Source organism: Pelodiscus sinensis, chromosome 1 (genome assembly GCF_049634645.1).
Source record: "Pelodiscus sinensis isolate JC-2024 chromosome 1, ASM4963464v1, whole genome shotgun sequence".
In the NCBI taxonomy this organism is placed as follows: Eukaryota; Metazoa; Chordata; order Testudines; family Trionychidae; genus Pelodiscus; species Pelodiscus sinensis.
In genome coordinates, this window is record NC_134711.1 from 234,406,638 (window position 1) to 234,427,907 (window position 21,270).

At 42.4% G+C, this 21,270-nt stretch overlaps 1 protein-coding gene across 1 annotated transcript in view; it reads right to left on the reverse strand.

Annotated features, from left to right (window-relative positions):
• ST6GAL2 (ST6 beta-galactoside alpha-2,6-sialyltransferase 2) overlaps positions 1–21,270 on the reverse strand; it is a 318,315-nt gene that overhangs the window by 169,760 nt on the left and 127,285 nt on the right. The window contains exon 2 of the mRNA XM_006114562.4: positions 8,368–8,481. The gene's annotated coding sequence lies outside the window, so the exon portion shown is untranslated. The remainder of the gene's footprint in view (positions 1–8,367; positions 8,482–21,270) is intronic.

The window sequence follows — 21,270 nt, forward strand, 5'->3', positions numbered from 1 at the left end:
CAGATGAAATAGTGGAAGAAAATTGTCACAACCATATATACCAAAGGATACAATTTAAAAAAATGAACACATATGAAAAGGACAAATCAAATTTCAGAACAGAAGGGGGGTGGGAGGGGGTAAATGTCTGTGAGCTAATGAAATTAGAGGTGATAATTGGGGACGTTATCTTTGTAATGGGTAAGATAATTAGATCCTTTATTCAGACTCAGGTGTAAAGTGTCGAATTTTAGCATGAATAACAGTTCAGAGGATTCTCTTTTAAGTGCAGACTTAAAAGGCTTTTGAAGCAGGATGCAGATAATTAAGTCGTTGAGACAATATCCTTTCTGGTTGAAATGGCAAGAAACTGTTTTTTCTTTGTGATCCTGTCTAGTATCTGTTTTGTGGGCATTGATCCTTTGGCGAAGTGTTTGAGACGTTTGTCCAATGTACATAGCAGATGGACACTTTCGGCACATGATAACATAAATTATATTTCTGGATGCGCAGGAATATGTCTTCTTGATCTTATAACTCACTTGGTTAGGACCAATACTGGTATCAGCAGAGTGAATATGTGGACAAAAATGTTGTTGTGTTTGTTAAATATGCCCTGAAATATATATTTGGAAATAATTTGTTGTTACCCAGATTTTTTGTCACCATAACTTAAATTAAAGACCATACAAAATTTCCAGTGGTAGCCAGCTAGTAAGATTTTACCAAACAGGTTTTGTTAAAGGAAAAGACACGAGAAGTCATTCTTCTGCTCTACCCTGTGCTAGTTAGGCCTCAGTTGGAGAATTGTGTCCAGTTCTGGGCACTGCATTTCAAGAAAGATGTGGAGAAATTGGAGAGAGTCCAGAGAAGAGCAACAAGAATGATTAAAGGGCTAGAGAACATGACCTATGAGGGAAGGCTGAAGGAATTGGGTTTGTTTAGTTTAGAAAAGAGACGATTGAGGAGGGACATGATAGCAGTTTTCAAGTATCTAAAAGGGTGTCATAAGGAGGAGGGAGAACACTTGTTCATCTTGGCCTCTGAGGATAGAACAAGAAGCAATGGGCTTAAACTGCAGCAAGGGAGGTTTAGGTTGGACATTAGGAAAAAGTTCCTAACTGTCAGGGTGGTCAAACACTGGAATAAATTGCCCAGGGAGGTTGTGGAATCCCCATCTGTGGAGATATTTAAGAGTAGGTTAGATAATGTCTAGCAGGGATGGTCTAGACAGTATTTGGTCCTGCCATGAAGGCAGGGTCTGGACTCGATGACCTCTTGAGGTCCCTTCCAGTCCTAGTATTCTATGATTCTATGAAAATACTTCATAGGAATGCTGGTTCTTTGGGGCAAGAAAGGGAGCCCATTATCTGTTTTCATTTACTATACAGGCAGTCCCCGGGTTACATGGATCTGACTTACATCGGATCCCTACTTACAAACGGGGTGAGGCAACCCCACACTAGCTACTTCCCCCCAGCAGACCAGGGAGATGCGAAGCTAGCGCCCCCCCCCCCCCCCCCAGCAGACCAGGGAGACGCGGAGCGGCTTTTCTCAGCAGACACCTCAGCTTGAGAATGAATAAAGGACTGAGGGAAGTGAGGTGTGGGAGAATAAAACTGAGCTCTGGAGAAATGTTTGGCTAGAGTTTCCCCTACAATATGTACCAGTTCCGACTTACATAGAAATTCAACTTAAGAACAAACCTACAGTCCCTATCTTGTACCTAACCCGGGGACTGCCTGTAGTAGAATCTTACCTGCAGTATTTAATGTTGAGCAATGGGATCCCCTCCACCATATTTAGGACTAAGATTTCAAAAAGGGGCTAGTGATTTTGGGTGACCAGCTTGATACCCCTCAAACCATCTTGATTTTTACTTGGTAGATGCTCAGCTCTTTCTGAAAATTAGGCCTTTTTTTACTATGTCTTAAACTGGGCATGACAAATTGCGACAGCCAGAATATATGCCTTAATGAAACATTCATTTGGCAATACAAAGGCCAGTGTCCAGGAAATATGGTCAGTTACTCCATATACTTCCACAGAAATATTGAAACAGCCACAGATATTATTTTAACAATGATAATTTTGCTTCTAGAGATGGATAAGTTTATAGATATAAAGTAACCATGTAATGGAATTTTTCTTCTAAGTTAACAGAGCACCTGAAATAAAGGGCTTGTCTACAAATGGAGTTTTCCTGTGTAACCATGACTGATTCGACTGTCTTGTTTCTGTTTAGCTTTATGCACTCTGAATGTGTGCTAAGCTTAAGAGGAACGTGGCACTCTGATTCTGGAATATGAGGCTCTACATGTTGTTAATCAGGAATGACTTTGTGGCTATGTCTAGACTGCAAGCTTCTTTCGGAAGAAGCTTTTCTGGAAGAGATCTTCCGGAAAAACTTTTTTCGAAAGAGTGTCCACACAACTAAAGTGCAACGAAAAACTCCATTCCTTATACTCCTCTCCCATTCTTTTATACTTCCCTCCCCAAAATCATCTCCCGCTGAGAACATCTACAAATCACTCCAGTCTGACATTGGTTAGGCAAATGATGAGTCACAGCTTCTGCTTTTCTACTAAACTCTGTTTCACTGTTTCCCCATCCTGCCAACCCACACACACTGAATTTGTCTGGTTTGTTCACTGGTTGTGCCCATCTGACAGGTAGATAGTGAGCTCTCTGAGGTGGGAACCAGAGCTTCTCTGCCATTTATCCATACAGCATCTAGCACAATAATGCCCTGAACTGTGGATAAGGTTCCTAGGTGCTAGCATGGTACAAATATATTAATAAGTTTTGAAGCCCCTTCTGTGAAACCCCGCTAGGTGTGTGAATTAGCAATTCCATGATAGCCTTTGTTGGGCATTTCCTTGTTTGCTTGGCATTATGACTGATCATTTTGAATTGTTGCATTGTCATTAGTTTAGCATTGACATTCTATTTTTAGTGTCACAAACCCACTATTTCCAGGGTAGAATGCCACGGCAGCTTTTCAAAGCAGCAGTGGTGAGTAAGCTGTGATAAGCAGTACAAAGCAACTAAGTTTGATGGCCGACTCCTGCCAAAGTACACCAACAGGCCCCTATAGTAGAATGAGCTCCCAGAGCGTTCCAGTTTCATATATTCCACAAGACTTAGCACAGCAAGTGGAACAGCAGCAGAACAGTTTGAGTACAGCAATGTAGATAGTAGAGATGGAAAAGACCGACGACTGTCATTTACTACACTCCCTTGCCAAAAGCAGAAATGTTCCTGGGAGTGCAGAGTTTGCACTTCGCATTGTACTGTTTGGATTTTTGTGTTTGCTGTGCATGAAGAAGATTTCAATACAGCAGTGATGTGCACTGACTCTAGCCCCCTCACTAGACCTGCACAAGATCTAATTAAGTAGAGCAATTACAGCTCTGTAATTATTCGTGCATCTGAAGTGTCATAGCTATTCAATAATGCAGGCTGCAACAATAACTATGGATCTAGGACGAGCAGAGCAAAACGAGGGGGGGGAGGATATTTTCTTGGCTATATCGGATCGGATGAATCCTGCCAGAAGGAACCCTCCTCTCGAGATTCTGCAGCAGGACAGGGACGCAGAACCAACCCTTAGGAGTAGCTCCTTCTTCACCAAGAAGTAGCAATGGGAATACAGACAGACAGATGTATCTAGGGGCTATGTGAGTGTGTGTGTATGTGAGAGAGAAAGAGAGAGAGAGAGAGAAGAGCTGGGGCTTTACCATTTCAACTAGAGACACTCTCTGATTGCCGATTGGTGTGCCTCTTTCCCCTGTATTCTGTTTGTTTTATGTCTTTTTAGGGTATAAGATCTTCAGGGCATGGATCTTGTTTCTTATATGTTGTACAGATCCTAGCAAAAGGATCTGATGGTGGGGGGAGGGGGCATTACAACAATATAAATAGCAATAATAACAAATCAGCATGATCTTCTTTATGGATATTCTGCCCTCAAAGCATATCCCCAGTCCCTGTTTGTTTGCTAATTCTAGTGAAAATTAGCCAGACATTTGTCTGCAGCAGCTCGTTGCATGTGTCAAGATGAGATGTGACTTGTGATCAGGAAACCATGCTGCTGATGTTACGCCTCCTGCTCTGTACCGTGCTGTGACCCCCTTGATACTTGTGACTGCTTGAAGATGTGCCCGATTGCTTTTTTTTCCCCTACCGCTGTTGCTGCTGCAAAAGTGCCTCTTTTGTTGTGTGGAAAGATGACCTTACTCAACTGAGTAGACCTCCGTGTGGGTGAGGCAGTATCTTGTATTGGATCATCCTCTTCTGGTGAGAGAGACAAGCTTTCAGATCTCAAGAAGAGCTCTGTGCCGCTCAAAAGCTTGTCTCTTTCACCAACTGGAGTTGGTCCAGTAAAACATATTGGCTACGTCTACACTGGCCCCTTCTTTGGAATAGGCATGCTAATTTAGAACTTTGGAATAGGGAAATGCGCGGGGGATTTAAATATCCCCCGCGGGATTTAAATAAACATGTCCGCCGCTTTTTTTCCGGCTTGGGGAAAAGCCGGAAAAGAGCGTCCAGACTGGTGCGATCCTCCGGAATAAAGCCCTATTCCGGAGGATCTCTTATTCAAGTAGGAATAAGAGATCCTCCGGAATAGGGCTTTATTCCGGAGGATCGCGCCAGTCTGGACGCTCTTTTCTGGCTTTTCCCCAAGCCGGAAAAAAAGCGGCGGCCTTGTTTATTTAAATCCCGCGGGGGATATTTAAATCCCCCGCGCATTTCCCTATTCCAAAGTTCTAAATTAGCATGCCTATTCCGAAGAAGGGGCCAGTGTAGACGTAGCCAGCATGTCACTCACCTTGTCTCTCTAATACCCTGCAACTGACACTGTTACACCTACACTGCATAGACCTCAGTGAGCAGTTGCCATTAGAATACAACATAACAAATGTGATGCAAGCAGAGAGACTATCACAAACTCCCTGTTGATGCCCTACACTCTTGTCAGATCAAAGTAGATGATGAATAAGGAAAATATCAAAGTATATAGTAAACCTTTCAAAGGCAGGAAAATAAAGTCAGTTATAAACTGATAATAGGTACATCCTATGTAAATGTGACACATCAAACACTCATCTGGCATAGTATGTATCAGTAATGAAAGAGAAGTACATGGTTAATTGTAAATCAGTTTTGCTTTGATGTAAATAAAAAAGGTGAACTAATTTTTGCTTTATTGTTCAGAAGGAAGACTTCTAATAATAGCATATTCTTCCAAAAAATGCAGTCAAAATGGTTTCTGTCTCCCTTGGAAATACAAAGGGTTCACTCAACCAGTAAAGGAATCAAAATGTATCTCATTTGACCTCTCACTAGTGATAACCGATCAACCCAACTAAAAATTAAAAGAAATTTAAACATATATAGGCTGCAAAATGTACAATGAAAAAATCACAAAACTTTACCCATTTAAAAGTGTGAAACATTTTGCAAAAATGCCACAATTTTATAGATGTTATGCTATTGCAAAAGCAGGCAAAATTTAGTGACAAATGCTTTGCAGAGATTCCATTCAGCTATTCATTATGCAGTAGCTACAGCATCCAAATACATTGATTTTAAAAACATTACAAGCTAGTTCTATTGTGCTGGCTAACTGATGGCAAGATACTAGAGCAAATCTCGTTTTTGGGGACTGAATTAGTTAGGCCAAATAGTCTGCTGGTACAAATGGGTGAAAATCCAGTGATGTTATTTGAGCTAAGTCCTTTTATAGTCATAGATATTTAGCCTGTTGAGTAGACATCTTTGTTATGGCAGCTGAGAATTGAACCAAGCCCTCTGTGGTTTGTAGGCAGCAGCTGTATCATGATCCAAAAGTGAACCTTTTTCTGTCCCAGTTAGAGAATCTCTGCTAAATTTATCTCAGCTGGAAACTTCTCTTTGCAGATCTTTCAGTCTACATGAAAGAGCTGCAATACCTGTTGCTTTGCAGACTGATCATGAAGAAAGCTTTATATTGCAAATATTGGGTCTGATCCTTCTTCCCTTTGAAGTCAAAATAAAAAATCTCAGACCCTGAAGGTAGCAGTATCAGAACCATCATTAGTAACTTTCTCTTTTTGCAGCATCCAATTTAAAGGTTGAAGTCATAGTAGTTGTATACATGTGCTTTGAAAATATTTTTGCACTGGTTTATACACATCCTCAGACGCCTTAATACAATTCATTTCTAACTCACACAATGTAGCTTTCCTCATTTTGGAGTCCAAGATTTTGTCCTATCCGCATTATAGATTAACTCGCTGAAACATCTTAGGTGCAAAAACTAATCTATTTTTGGTGTAGCCAGGTAAAGTAAAAATATTGCAGAACCTTGAGATTTTTCCTCCTTTTGCTGCAGCTCTATACATCAAAAACTGATTATGTTGTTTCTTTGCATGGTACTAGCAGTACCTCTGGCTCAAGGAGGCAATGTGTTTTCCTTTTTGCGTTTATGACCCTTTTCTATTTACTGTACGGGTTGTTTCTTTATCCCTTAATTCCTTGGCTGTTTCATTTTTGGTTCTCTCTGTATTTTGCCATTTGGAAATGTTAATGGTGTCAGGAGACCCTCCAAAAGTCAGAGGTTCAGTTCAGTTTGGATGAGTACCCATAATGTGGATCATCTGAAGCTTATCCAAATCAAGTCTATAATATTTAGCTGGAAATATCATGAGAAAATGTGTTCCTCTGAGATTTCCAGCTAAATTTTGCAGACTCAAGGGGTTTTTGATAAGCTTTGGATAATCCTCCAGACTATTAGGTGCTTATCTGGACAGAACCCAAATTCTTAATCTTTTGCAGTTTGTCCATAGCTGATTTTTACTCTGTTCTATCACTATAACCTAATGGGCTTTTTTACCACTCAAGCCACCTAGTTGAGACCAATTTAGAACATAAACAGTGCCATTCATCTATTAAATGCTAAAGGTCTTGATGGTTAGTCAGTATTAGCTTTGGAGGGAAAGTGGTCACAAATTACTCTCCTTTAACTTTTAGGGCTAGTCTGCACTTTACAGCACTGCTGCAGTACAGCTGCCTTCACTCCTACAGCACTTAGGGTGTGTCTAAACTACATGGCTCCATCAATGGAGCCATGTAGATTAGGCTGATCGGCAAAGGGAAATGAAGCCGTGATTGAAATAATCGCGGCTCCATTTAAATTTAAATGGCTGCTACGCAGAGCCAACAAACAGCTGATCAGCTGTTTGTCGGCTCAGCGCGCTAGTCTAGACACTCCCGCGCCGACCTGAAAGCCCTTTATCGACCTCCCCGTTATGAGGTTTATCAGGGAGGTCGATAAAGGGCTTTCATGTTGGCAGGGGAGCGTCCAGACTAGCGCGCTGAGCCAACAAACAGCTGATCAGCTGTTTGTCGGCTCAGCACGGCAGCCATTTAAATTTAAATGAAGCTGCGATTATTTAAATTGCGGCTTCATTTCCCTTTGCCAAACAAACAAATCTACATGGCTTTGTTGATGGAGCCATGTAGTTTAGACATACCCTTAGTGACAACGCTACCTATGCAGCCTATACAGATGGGAGAGCTTCTCCCACTAGCGTAAGTAGTCCACCATCCCAAAAGACGATAGCTATGCTGGTGGGAGAAACCCTCTTGTAGACATAGCACTGTGAGCACTGGGGGAGAGGGAGAAGGGTGAGGTATGAGCCATGTCAATACAGTTATGCCAACATGAGTTGTTTGTATGGACAAAGTCTTCCTGAGAGTTTTGTTATCATTTCTAGTTTGTTTTCCTTCTACACAGCAGGGCTAAAGTTGATTTGAACTATACAACTTGAGCTATGTTAACTGTGTAGCTGAAGTTGAAATAGCTTAATTTGGCTTTTGGTGCTGTCTACACAGCAGGAAGTTGAAGGAAGAACACTCTTCCCTCAATTCCCTTATTCCTCGTGAAATGAGGGTTACAGGAGCCAGAGTAAGATTCCCGTTATTTTGAATTTATTTTGAAATAATAGTCTCGCTGTGTAGACACACTCTTTATTATTTTGGAATAACTAATGTTATTCCAAAATAATGCTTCTGTGTAGACATACCCTGAATGAGCTGTTTTTGTGACATCACTCACAAGGAACTATTTTGTGCGTCATTGTGCAATTTTAATACTTTCCTCTCTATGGTCCCTTTTAAAAGCACAAAAACTTAAAGAAGCCTTTTATTGGACTTTGATAATGACAGTCTCCAACTGGTATCATTTTTTCATCCAAAAGGCCAACAAGACTCAGAAATTATAATGATCATTTTGATAAGAACACATGATGAAAAATGCTTCTCCATCCACAAGATCAGCATTCACTGGCATTCTTTCTGTAAGCTTTAGGATTGAACAGACATGCACAGACAGTGACCTACCCGTTCACTCTAGAAGTAGTCACTCTAGAAGTAGTCCCTTAGATCAGTGTTCAAGCAAGCAGGTGGAAAGAAGAGAGAGGAGCTTGAACTGCTGCTGTTTACATTGTTCCTGATCTGTAGATAATAGAGAGATTCAGGAATGTTAATTTGCAGTTTTCCACAGCACTACATTGACTTTTATGTTAATCTTTGAATATATACAAAGGTTAAGGGCATTTAATATGAACTGTAATGGTTCTTAGCAAAATGGGTCACTACATATAGCTTATAAGAAAGGACCATAGGGAAAGATCAAAACAAATATGTAAACACTTCACTTTATCAGTGCCATATAACTTAGACTTTGGAAGCTAGAGGCACAGAAGGCAAATAGGGGCAAAGAGAAGACCAACCAATGATGGCAACATTGCAATTTCTTTCTCACTCATGTCCAATGGTGAAATGGGGAAGAGCAGGAGTGGCCAGCCCATCAGAGTTGAAGAACCAGAATAGCGGTGAACAGAGTGTGAAGAGCCACATACCGGGGCAGAAAGTTGCAGAGCAAAAAAAAAAAAAAAAAAAGTCCAGTGTGCTGTCCCAGCAAGAGGGCTCCAGGCTGGACAGCTTGTGGCTGTGAGGGTGCAAGAATTTGGGCTGGGGTACATGAGGGGCTCAGGGCAGGGAAGCTGGGAGTATGATGGGCTCGGGACACAGATTTGTGATGTGTGGATGGTGCAGGAGTGTTGTGGCAGAAGACTGGGGGTATGAGGGTGCAGGAGTTTGGGGATGTGAGAGGCTCAGGACAGGGGGTTCCAGTTTCTGATAGGCTCAGGTTTGGGACCTGGGGAGGGGTGCAGGAGTGTTATGATGCTGCATTAGTCCGGGAGCCCACCTTGTCCGTGAATACAGAGGCAAAGAAAGCATTGAGTACTTCAGCTTTCCCCACATCATCTGTCCCTAGGTTACCTCCTTCATCCAGTAGGGGCCGCACACCCTCTCTGATCACCTTCTTCTTGTTAACATGCCTGTAGAAACCTTTCTTGTTATCCTTCACATCCTTAGCCAGTCGCAATTCCATTTGCACTTTTGCCTTCCTGATAACCGCCCGGCATTCTTGAGCTACACATTTAAACCCCTCCCTGGTCATTTGTCCAAGTTTCCTTTTTTGTAAGCTTTCTTTTCGTGCTTAAGTTCACCAAGGATTTCCCCTGTAAGCCAATCCGGTCTCTTACCATGTTTGCCTCTCTTGCTACGCGTCGGGATGGTTTCTTTCTGTGCCTTCAATGAGGCTTCTTTAAAATACTGCCAGCTGTCCTGGACTCCTTTCCCCTTCATGTTAGCATCCCAGGGGATTCTGCCCATCAGGTCTCTGAGGGAGTCAAAATCTGCTTTTTTGAAGTCCAAGGTGTGTATTTTACTACTCTCTTTTTTTCCTTTGTTCAGGATCCTGAAATCTACCATCTCATGATCACTGCTTCCCAGATTGTCACCCACCTCTACTTCCCTTATTAGTTCCTCCCTCTTTGTGAGCAGAAGGTCAAGCTGCGCACGGCCCCTGGTCAGATCCTTCAGCACTTGTGTCAAGAAGTTATCCCCAACATTCTCCAAAAACTTCCTGGATTGCCTGTGTACTGCCGTATTGGTTTCCCAACAGATGTCAGGGTGATTAAAGTCCCCCACGAGAACCAGGGCCTGCGATCTGGAAGCTTCTCTCAGTTGTCTGAAGAAAGCCTCATCTACCTCACCCACCTGATTCGGTGGCCTGAAGCAGACACCAACCACAACATCACTGCTGCTGTTTGCTCCTTTAAACTTAACCCATAGACTCTCAACAGGTTTTTCTCCCTCTTTATACTGGAATTCAGAGCAATCATAGTGTTCTCTTACATATAGTGCAACTCCTCCTCCTTTTCTCCCCTGCCTGTTCTTCTTGAACAGTCTATACCCTTCCATGACAGTGCGCCAGTCATGCGAGTCATCCCACCAAGTCTCTGTTATCCAAATTAAATCATATTTCTTGGACTGGGCCAGGGCCTCCAGTTCTTCCTGTTTATTTCCCAGGTTTCTTGCATTAGTGTACAAACACCTCAGATAATCAGTTGATCGCCCTATCCTCTCCATTCAAATCAGGGATCCTCCTTTCTTGCTCGTTCCTCTCTGCATTTCTTCCCGGTATCCGACTTTACCACTCCCCTCAGGGTTTTGGTCACTGTCCCCCGACGAACCTCGTTTAAAGCCCTCCTTACTAGGTTTGCAAGCCTGCCTGCAAAGATGCTCCTTCCTCTCTTCGTTAGGTGGCATATTTAACTAGCCAAATAGCCACATTGTTCAAGCCAACTAGCTCCACTCAGCCAGCCAAATAGCCACATGTGACTAGCAGCTTATGTGTTGGATACCATGGAAATATGGGCTTTACATTTCATAGCCCATTCACCTCTGAGCTTGCCACATCAGATATGAATGAGAGAAATTTGCCTGAGTCCCTGCACTTCTTTCATTATAAATTAAACACTGTGCTCTAGGCTTTGATTCAGCAAGGGAAGGGCAGTCTAGGGGCAAGGTCAAAGCAAACTCCAATAGACCATTTTTTGTGTGTGTCTGAAAGCTCCTGTACAGCAACGGCAGAAGCTGGAGTTGGCCCTTTGCTGCTTGGTTTTGGTAAAAGTTAGACCAGCGAAGGATGAGGTAGCCACAACTGGCCTCCTGTAGCTCCTGCTGCCCATTATGTCAGAATGCAGCTTAGCTGTAGTGGAGAATCGTGGCCATGGTCTACTTGTCAATAAGTGGCTCTTCCCAGATAGCCCCCGGTGACCTCAGGGAGACCCTGCAAGCAGCCTCAGTTTCAGGCCTCCTCAATAATTCACAGATGATTGTCCATTTCCATCCTTTCTTGGGGTTTGCTTTATTAATGTAACAACTGTTTACAACAAAGTTTATGGACAGCCATTTGGTCCCAGGCCTTTCCTGCCTGTCGTCTCACTCCCCAAGGTTCAGGTTTCTCCACCCACTCGCAGCAGCCTCTGCATTTCATTCAGTCCCCAGTCACTTTGCTGGAAGCTATTGTCCCCCCCAAACCTCAGTTCTCCAAAAGAACTCTCGACAGGGCCTGCAGCCTGGCGTCTTCCTGCTGCTCCCATCGAGGTGTGCCTCCATCATAATCAGGCTTGGCCCGCAAGGGGCAAGCCACCCTATGACTCTACTCCAGCTGTGTAACATGAGATGTTTTGCAATACCCACATTGCAGATTTAATGGTAGTCTACCTTCCATACTGGACAACACCCTCCACCCACCTGGTGAAAGAGCCCTTTGCTTCCCTTATGCAATGTGGAATTATTCTTATAATTCTCCTTCCTGTGTTAACATGCAAAAGATGGTGAGCGATTGATAATTCAGTGCTAATTACTGTAAGGGATTCTGATGATCTCATAAATCACAGACTAAAAATAGCAGATAAACTAAATCAGTAGTTCCCTAACCTTCTACTAAGGCACCCTCCTGTGACTCAGGGCCTCTTGATTCCAGTTGGCAGAGAGCACAGGGGGTGCATTAAGTTGGCAGGGTCCCCAGGTTGGCATCTGCATAATAATTTACCTCAGGCTGACATAAGCTGGGTAGAGAGCACAGCTATGATCATAATCATTAGAGAACGCGCGCACGGATAATATTTAACGAATTATGTACCTAACCTGATACTATGCTCTTAAATTCTTGAAGTTAAGGTAGGTCACTGGGAGATGACATACCTCAAGGACACACTTGTGTTAGATAGGAAGTAAATGACATTTATCTCTCTGTCTGGCCAATTTATGCATTGTGTGCTGCATGCCTCACACCATAGGCACTGATCGGGGCTGAGGTGTGCTCTCCCCCTCCCTTCTCTCTCCCACCCCTACTCCATCCTTCCTCCAAACCCCAACTCCAGCCCACCTCTTCCTGCCCCTGCTCTGCACCTGCCCCTGCCCCTGCTCCTGCCCCACTCTACCCCTTCCCCCAAGCTTCTTCCCCAAGCTTCTGCCCCTCTCCCACCTCCACTACACCCCTCCCCCAAGCTTCTGCCCCTCCCCCACTTCCACTCCACCCCGTCCGCCAAGCTTCTGCCCCTCCCCCACTTCCACTCCACCCCTTCCCCATGCTTCTGCCCCTCCCCCACTTCCACTCCACCCCTTCCCCCAAGCTTCTGCCCGTCTCCCACCCCCACTCCACCCCTTGCCCCAAGCTTCTGCCCCTTCTATCTCTTCCTGCCCTCACTCCACGCACGCCCTACTCTGCTCCTCCCCCACCTGCATGGAGCCTCTGAACACCATGGAACAACCGGTGGCAGGAGGTGCAGGGAGAGGGGAGTAGCAGCTCAGTGGGGCCACCGACAGGTGTGAGGTGTTAGGGTGGGGGGAAACAGAGAGGAGAGCTTGGCTGCCAGTGAGTGCTGAGCACCCATTATTTTTTCTCAGTGGGTGCTCGAGCACTGCAGCACCCAGGGAGTTGGTGCCTGTGCCTCACACTGTGTTCCCATTTGATACAGACCTGGGTGCAAATTGAGATACTCTGAAAACTGCCAAAGAGAAAATCTACAAGATGAAACAAACAATAGTGGGGTGTCTTGTTTATGAGTAAAGATTGGTCTGTTATATCTCGGAGTGCAAGAAGACACTCTAAAACCTTCATCTCGCAGGCAAACTGACATTGTGGCTGTCTCATGAAAGAAGGCTCAGAGCCTGTCTGGCTGTACAAAGCTGCAAGGATTTGGAGTGAACAATATTTTATCAGACTTTCGAGTATCTGGTTAATGAAATCTAGACTCTAGACTGTACGTTTCCATTTTACTTGTATGTAACAATTTGTGCCTGGTACCTCTGCTTGCTATCTGGAATCACTGTGCTTTGTGTGTGAAGTACATTCAGATTTGATTTTACTGTAAACAAACCTAATCGCTGTGCGTGAAGCGGAACGGTGATCTGAGGTGGGAGTGAAAAGCTGGGGTGTGCTGTTCCTTTGGAAATGGCTAACTGATAAACACGTGCATGGAGCCGCGTGCATGGAGTCCGCACTAACGGGGATTTAAAAATGGCGGCGCCCGGCAAGATGCAAATGAAGCCCGGGATATTTAAATCCCAGGCTTCATTTGCAACTTCGAATTACTACATTAACCACCTTAGTTCGAACTAGGGTGGTAGTGTAGACATACCCCAGGGTGGTTAAACACTGGAATAAATTGCCTAGGGAGGTGGTGGAATCCCCATCATTGGAGACTTTTAAGAGCGTATTGGACAAATGTCTGTCAGGGATGGTCTAGATGGTGCTTGGTCCTGCTGTGAGGGCAGGGGACTGGACTTAATGACCTCTCAAGATTCCTTCCCATTCTAGTATTTTATGATTCTATGTGCAATCTCTGCCCAGCACTATGGTGCTAATCCAAGACTGGTGGGAGGCCCTTTGAGAGGGGGATTAGAGAAAGATACTGTCCTGTAATCACCATGCAGCAAAGGCTTCTATACTGCTGGACTAGGCTTGGCTCTCTAATCCAGCCAGTGCAACTCACTCAAATTTGTCCCATGACAGAAGTGTAGCCAGGGCAAATTTGATTGGTATTATGACATGTGGCAGGTTGCAATGTTTAAAGGGGAGCCTGGATCCATGGGACAGGAACTGCCCTTTCATGACAGTACCTACCCTCCATAACAGTACCTACCCTCCATTCTGGGCCAGGAGATGTACCACTTGGGAAACTGCATAACTATAGGTTCCTAAGAGTTAATGTTTTTTCCAAAATACAGTGGGCCTAATATTAAAAAAAGAATTTTATGAACCATTGGGAAAGGGATAAATAATGCAACAAAATATCATAATGCCACTATATAAATCTGTGGTGCGTTGGCATCTTGAATTCTGTGTGCAGTTCTGGTTACCCCATCTCAAAAAAAGATGTATTAGAATTGGACAGGGTATAGGGAAGGACAACAAACATGATAAAGGATTTGGAACAGCTTCAGTATGTGGAGAGTTTAAAAAGACTGGCACTTTTCAGTTTGAAAATGAGAGGACTATGGGGGCATATGATAAAGGCCAATAAAATTGTGCGTGGTGTGGAGAAAGTGAATGTGGAAGTGTTATTTAGTCATTCACATAGCACAAGAAGCAGAAGTCACCAATGAAATTACTAGGCCACAGATTTAAAGGGAACAAAACAGTCAGCCTGTGGAACGTGTGGCCAGGGGATGTTGTGAATATCAAAAATATAACAAAGTTCAAAAAAGAACTAGAAACCTTCATGGTGGGGCTGTCCATCAGTGGCTATTAGCAAAGGTGGTCAGAGATGCAACTGTGTATCCCTAGTCTGTTTGTCAGAAGCTGGAAGTGGACAACAGGGGATGGATCACTTTATGGTTCCCTGTTCTGTGCATTTTCTGTGAAGCACCTGGCATCGGCCATTGTCAGAAGATAGGATGTTGATCTTGACAGAGCTTAGATCTGACCCAGTACAGCTGTCCTTACGTAATTATGGCTCTGCTTGTGTGACGCTTGATCCAAAACCCATTGAAATCAATGGGGATCTTTCCATTGACTTCACTGATCCATTATAAGGCATAGAAGACACCCAAAGCCAAAGCCCTATTCTCATTTTGGTGGCTATATTGAGGAGCTCAAGGTGTGTGTCACATCTGCATGGGGCAATGGCACCATCATGGTCCCTCCCATCTATGTATCATGTCAGTAGAATAACACTGCAGGGAGCATCAAGAGCTGCTTCCCAGCATGCCAATCGCCAGGCATTGCTACTACAGTGCTCCACTGGTTCCCCAGTCAAACCACAACGTTGCTTCCCCACAGTTGTGCACTCTGACATTTGTAAAATGCTATTGCTACAATTAACCCATTGCTTAATTCCCAAGGTCCATGAACCTGAGTAGGATAAGCATATTTTAATTGCAAAGATAGTTCTTCATTTACCACACTCTGGTTTTTCTCATTTCAAGGGCCAGCATATGGTTGATATTCGGCACAAAGAAGTGGGTTTTGTTGTTGTTGTTTTTTGCTCTTTCAGCTATACTACATGGGAGGTTTTCCTTTTAAAAGACAAACATTGATTATAAAAACATGACAGGAAAGTGCCTTGATATGGAAAAGCCTGTCATCTTTCTTTCTTTCTTTCTTTCTTTCTTTCTTTCTTTCTTTCTTTCTTTCTTTCTTTCTTTCTTTCTTTCTTTCTTTCTTTCTTTCTTTCTTTCTTTCTTTCTTTCTTTCTTTCTTTCTTGTGTGTGCATGCAGGTGAGAGCAGCCTGCTTTCCTTTCTGAAACTTGTAAACATTTCACCAGTAGACCCTGCAGTGACACATTTGTCTGGTGCAAACATAAGTTGAAAGCCAGTGGTGGACTCAGCTAATTGTATTTGTGGCTGATTTTTTTTTAAATAATTAGTTGTCTTCATCGTTATTGTTTATGCCACAGCAATACAACTTATGCATAGCTCTTTTTCTATCGCTCCATCAGTGAAGGAGAAGGACATGTGCTTTGATAGGATAAAAGATTTCTGGAGTGCTCTTTACTGATAAGTACTTGAACCAAAGCCTTGAAAAGGCTGTATTTCATTCTTTTGAAACAGATTTTTTCTAAAACTTTCCCCCTTCGGGCCAACTGCAGAGATTTTGTTATTTAGTGTGAGACAGAAAGCATACCTCATGATCAAACCTGATTTTCCCTTTAAAAAAATAAACAGATTAAAAGCTACTCCCACCTTTGACAACTTTAAAGTGAGAATAAAGACCAATGCAAAAGAACTGAAGAGAAATAGATCAGTTGAAAATCATTATGGAGAAATTGCAGGGGGCTTAAATGCTGGGATGGCACATAGGAGGCAACAGAAATAATAAACCTTCCAATCTTATTCTTGTGCACAGATCTGTGGAGTAAGAAGGTGCTGTTTATCACACAGTTGCTTTTTACACTAGACCTGTGTTTTAAAAATTATTTGCTGTTTCAAATGCAAAATAATATATCTTCATATTATATGTAATTACTATTAAATAGCCTATTTTTTCCATTAGAGCTTAAAAAATCATGTGACATGTTCACACTGGAATATCTTAGAATCTATTTTGATCTCCCTTTATGGCAGATCCTGAATTTTTATTCTTTCTTTCTCTCTCTTCCCTTCCCCATTTCCTCCCATGGGAAATTTATGTCTGTTCCCCATCCTTTCTAAAAAGTGGTCATGGAGATAAAGGATTCACACTGGTGCTTTTGCACTGTCTAGTCTAGTGTATCTCTTACATCAGTAAATTACCCTTCTTTCCTAGAAGAGGCCCTACCATATCCTGCACTGACCTCTTGATCCTTGTGTGCTTGAAACATTTATTAGTTATCTTTCCCTCCTTAGCAACCTCCTTTCCATTTTCCACCTATTTTTGCCTGTTCTTTTTTAACCATGTCTTGACTTAATGCTTTAGCTTTCTTAGTCTGTAGCTCACAGTTATCAATTTAACAATTTAAATTTCTACATTTTGCAACAGTATAATCATTAATCATTTGCATTATAGGTGCATCCGATAAAGATCAGGTTTCCATTACGCCAACTACTATACATACACCTAAAGTCTCCTGCCCTGACGAGCTACTGTCTGAGTAGCCAATGAAAACAAAGAGTGGAACTGTGTTAACAATTATCTTATTTCTGACTGTCAGAGTGGTTTTTAGATGTAGGCCTTGTCTGCACTCATTTTGTAAGTCAATCTAAGGGTGCGTCTACACTGCACTGTTATTTGGAGATAACTAGCATAACTAGCATGTTGTTTTGAAATAACAATGCGGGCGACTACACAGCCATTCCGTTATTTTGAAATAATAATGGTTTATTCTGAAATCTGTAATCCTCATTCTATGAGGAATAGAGCCTACTCTGAAATAGCTATTTTGAAATAAGGCGTGTATAGATGCTCTACTGCTGCTATTTTAAAATAGCCCCTCACCAGGACCACTTCAAGTTATTCCTTTCTAGTGCCTCCTGGGGCTCTAAATCGAGATAGCATGACTACATTAGGGAAGCCTGCTACATTAGGGAAGCCTGCCTTGGACTAATTTTGAGGCTTCCCGCAGTGTAGATGTGCTATTTTGAAATAAGTTATTTCAGAATAACTATTCCAGAATGCTTATTTTGAAATAGCTGTGCAGTGTAGACGTACCCTTTGTTACGCTAGTTAAGGCACTTATATTACAACATAGCTTCTGCCTCTTATTGAGGTGGAGTACTTGAAGTCACCGAGAGAGTGCTCTCCCACCAATTTAATGTGTCTTCGTCAGAGCCACTAAATTGGCATCACTGCATCAATGGCAGCAGTGCTGATTTTGAAACGTAGTGAAGACAAACACAAACTATGACAAAATTTCAGGTAATCCTTTATCTGCTCTGTTGTCCTCAAAACCAAGCCAAACCTCCAATACCTTGAGGATTCAATTATCAGTTCTATAATGATTTAAACAACTAGACATTAACACACAACAGATTCAGCTCAGGAAATGCTTACTTTCATATAATTCTGAAAGAATACCAGTAGATATTGGCAAACATAGCGTGTCTTAAATTCCTAACTCTTCTTAAAGTGAAGCAGCAAAACTAGAAAGTCTTCCTTATCAATTCACAAAACAAACATGCACATAAGGCCTAGGCTTCCGAAGGAAAAAACTGGCTACAATCTCATCAGATCTCCAACATGAAAAATCTCTGACATTTTCATACTTAGCTTGCGGCAAGGACAGGCTGAAGTGACTAATAGCAAAAGTGTGCGTGTGTGTGTAGTGTTATAAGGATTTCTGGTGATAATGGTTTCAGCATAGTTGAATTTATTACGTGCAATTTATTAACTTTGCCTTTTTTGATATTCTGAGATGAGCAGTAGCATTTTGACACGGAAATTGAAGAAAGTCTCTTGGAGAAACAGGAAAAAAATCATTAATCAAAGGGTATTACCATGGTGCTAAACCCATAGGGCTCAAAAAGATATTTTTAATTTGAATTTCAGGAAATTATACCAACTTTATTTATCCAAGCGTTCCGTCTTCTGAATGTTCTCATGGGCACAATAGAAAAACAATTGCCAGTGCCAACAAAACAGGCAAAATAGACACCTGCATTGTAGTACTTTCATAAAACACGCAATGGGGTTTGTAAATTCATATGGAATTTTAACGGTACGTCCCATCCATTTTTAATGATTAAAACTGGCTTTCTGCTCTGAAAAACTGTTCATTCTGATAGCATCCCTGCAGGCATGGGCCTGAACTATAGCTGCCCCATAAAAACAAAGCTGGTGGCAAAAGTTGACTCAGCCCTAAACCCTGAGGGCGGGCGACGTTCTCCTTTCTCAGGGTACTAGCCAAAGGATGTCGCAAAGGCCATGACTATAACAGGGCTAAAAAAGAACTGGATAAATTGATGGAGGTTAGGTCTATCAATGACTATTAGTCAGGATGAGTAGGAATGGTGTCCCTAGCCTCTGTTTGTCAGAAGCTGGGAATGGGTGACAGGGGTGAGATCACTTGATGATAATCTATTCTGCTCACTCCCTCCGGGGCACCTAGCATTGACCACTGTTGGCAGACAGGATACTGGGCTATATGGACCTTTGGTCTGACCTAATATGGCTGATCTTATGTTTCTATGTAGCCTTTTCCCACAGAAAGACAAATATTGGCGATGATGAAGGCCGCCAGAAGGGTATTATAGTAGTACCGTGAGATTCCCAACAGAGATCAGAGCCCCACTGTGCAAGGAGCTATATAAACTAGCAAGAGTCCTGGCCCTGAAGAGCTTACAATCTAAATAAATAAGACCAAATGGTAGGGAAAAGTAAATATTATCCCCATTGTACAGATGGGGAATTGGGACATCAAGGTAATATCTAGACTGCATCCCTCTGCCAGCAGAGGGATGCAGATTAGGCAGATTGAAATTGCTAATGAAGCAGAGATTTAAATATTCCTTGCTTCATTAGCATAAAAATGGCCGCTGCTTTTTTTTCGGCACAGAGCTTTGTTGGAGAAAAGCGGCAGTCTAGAGGCTGATCTTTCGCTAAAGAAAGCCTTTTCCGATAGATCCTGTATACCTCATTTTACAAGGCATAAGGGATCTATCGGAAAAGGCTTTCTTTAGCAAAAGATCAGCCTCTAGACTGCCGCTTTTCTCCGATAAAACTCCGTGGCGAAAAAAAGCAGCGGCCATTTTTATACTAATGAAGCACAGGATATTTAAATCCCCGCTTCATTAGCAATTTCGACCTGCCTAATCTGCATCTCTCTGCCGGCAGAGGGGTGCAGTCTAGACATACCCTGAGAGACAACATGACTTACCCAACATAACACAGGAAAGCTGTGGCAGAGTCAGGCATTGAGTCCAGGTCTCCTAAGTACCACTCCCATGCCTTAGTTTATTTATTTATTTTTTAACTTTCTTTGGGCCTCCAAGGATTACTCAAGACCGCACATAGCGTTTCAGAGGAAAATCCCAACAAAACTGCAATTGTAGTAAAAATGATGAAAATTATCATTGGATGAATGTGTAAATTCACCTAAAACCAAAAAGGAGAACAGCACAACATTTCTAGTGAGGTAAAAGGTGAATTTTTAATAGAGTGGGTTACTGGGACATGGTTTTCATTGTTTGGAAATGGTTGATGTGTTATATATAGGCTGGCATGGGCATGGGGGAGGAAGTTAAGTATTCATGAAATGAATGAGAGAAAAATGGCTTTTGGTTCTGAGTAATACTATGAAGGCAGAGTCATGATGCATAATGTTGGTAAAGGAATTCAACAGGATCATAAATTGGATAAATAACAGACTATGTTTCAAATTCAAATAGAGAATATATAGGGGTCACAAGTGGCATACTGCATAAAGTTTAGATCACACACTATAGGAAAGGTTATCCAGGGTTTAGAGACATTTCAGAAGGATAGGAGATTGGTTTGTAATATGAAAGGACTGGTTTTCTGTAGGAGGAAAGTATCAAGGAATAAAGAACCTATCTCTCTATCTTAGGTATTACTTCCCTGTAGTATATCGACAAGTTTGTCATATATAAAAAGGAGCCTGAAAAAAGGAAGATTTTACTGTAATTTTCATATACTTGAACAGAGATCTATAGAAGGAAATTATCTATTCTACTTGCAGCACCAGGGGATAATACCCAGCCACAAATGAGAGCAGTAAAATAGAAAATTAAAGCTAAGAGGGTTTTTTTTTCTCATGAGAACAGTGACTGGAAAGTAGTATGGTTTGTCATGCATTTACAGCAAGGATGGATATAGACTTGGAATCCTATGTGTATGTATATTTTTTGAGTAGCACGACATACTTGCCAAAAAGAGGAGGACTATCTAGGTCTTTAAGTTCTTTGCATTCATAATTTCTAAGTTTTTGTTTCAGAAAGGATCCTAAATTTCACCTTCTGTAGGAAATCTTCTGGATACACCAAAATCACAGAGAACAACAACGAGAGGGTAGTTCTAGATCAGGGATGGGCAATAAGCTGGAGGCGATTCACCAGAGTTGGCTCTTGGAGGGCCACTGGCACTGTATCTACCTGCATGTCCACAGGTACAGCTTCTTGCAGCTCCTGTTGGCCATGGATCACCATTCCTGGCCAATGGGAGCAGTAGGAAGCAGCAAAGCAGCACAGACCGAGACATCGCATCCCACATCTTCCATTGGCTGGGAATTGTGACCCACATCCAATGGGAAATGGAAGCAGCCATACCTGTGGATGTGCAAGTAAGTAAAGCACCAGCAACCCACCAATAGCTAAACCGGGTGAATTACATCTGGCCTGTGGGTTGCCTATTGCTCACCGTTCTTCTAGATTCAGATGCAGAAGAGGACATAGAGAAAGATAAGAACCTAAAGACAGAAATGAATGATATGGACTCATGCCATGA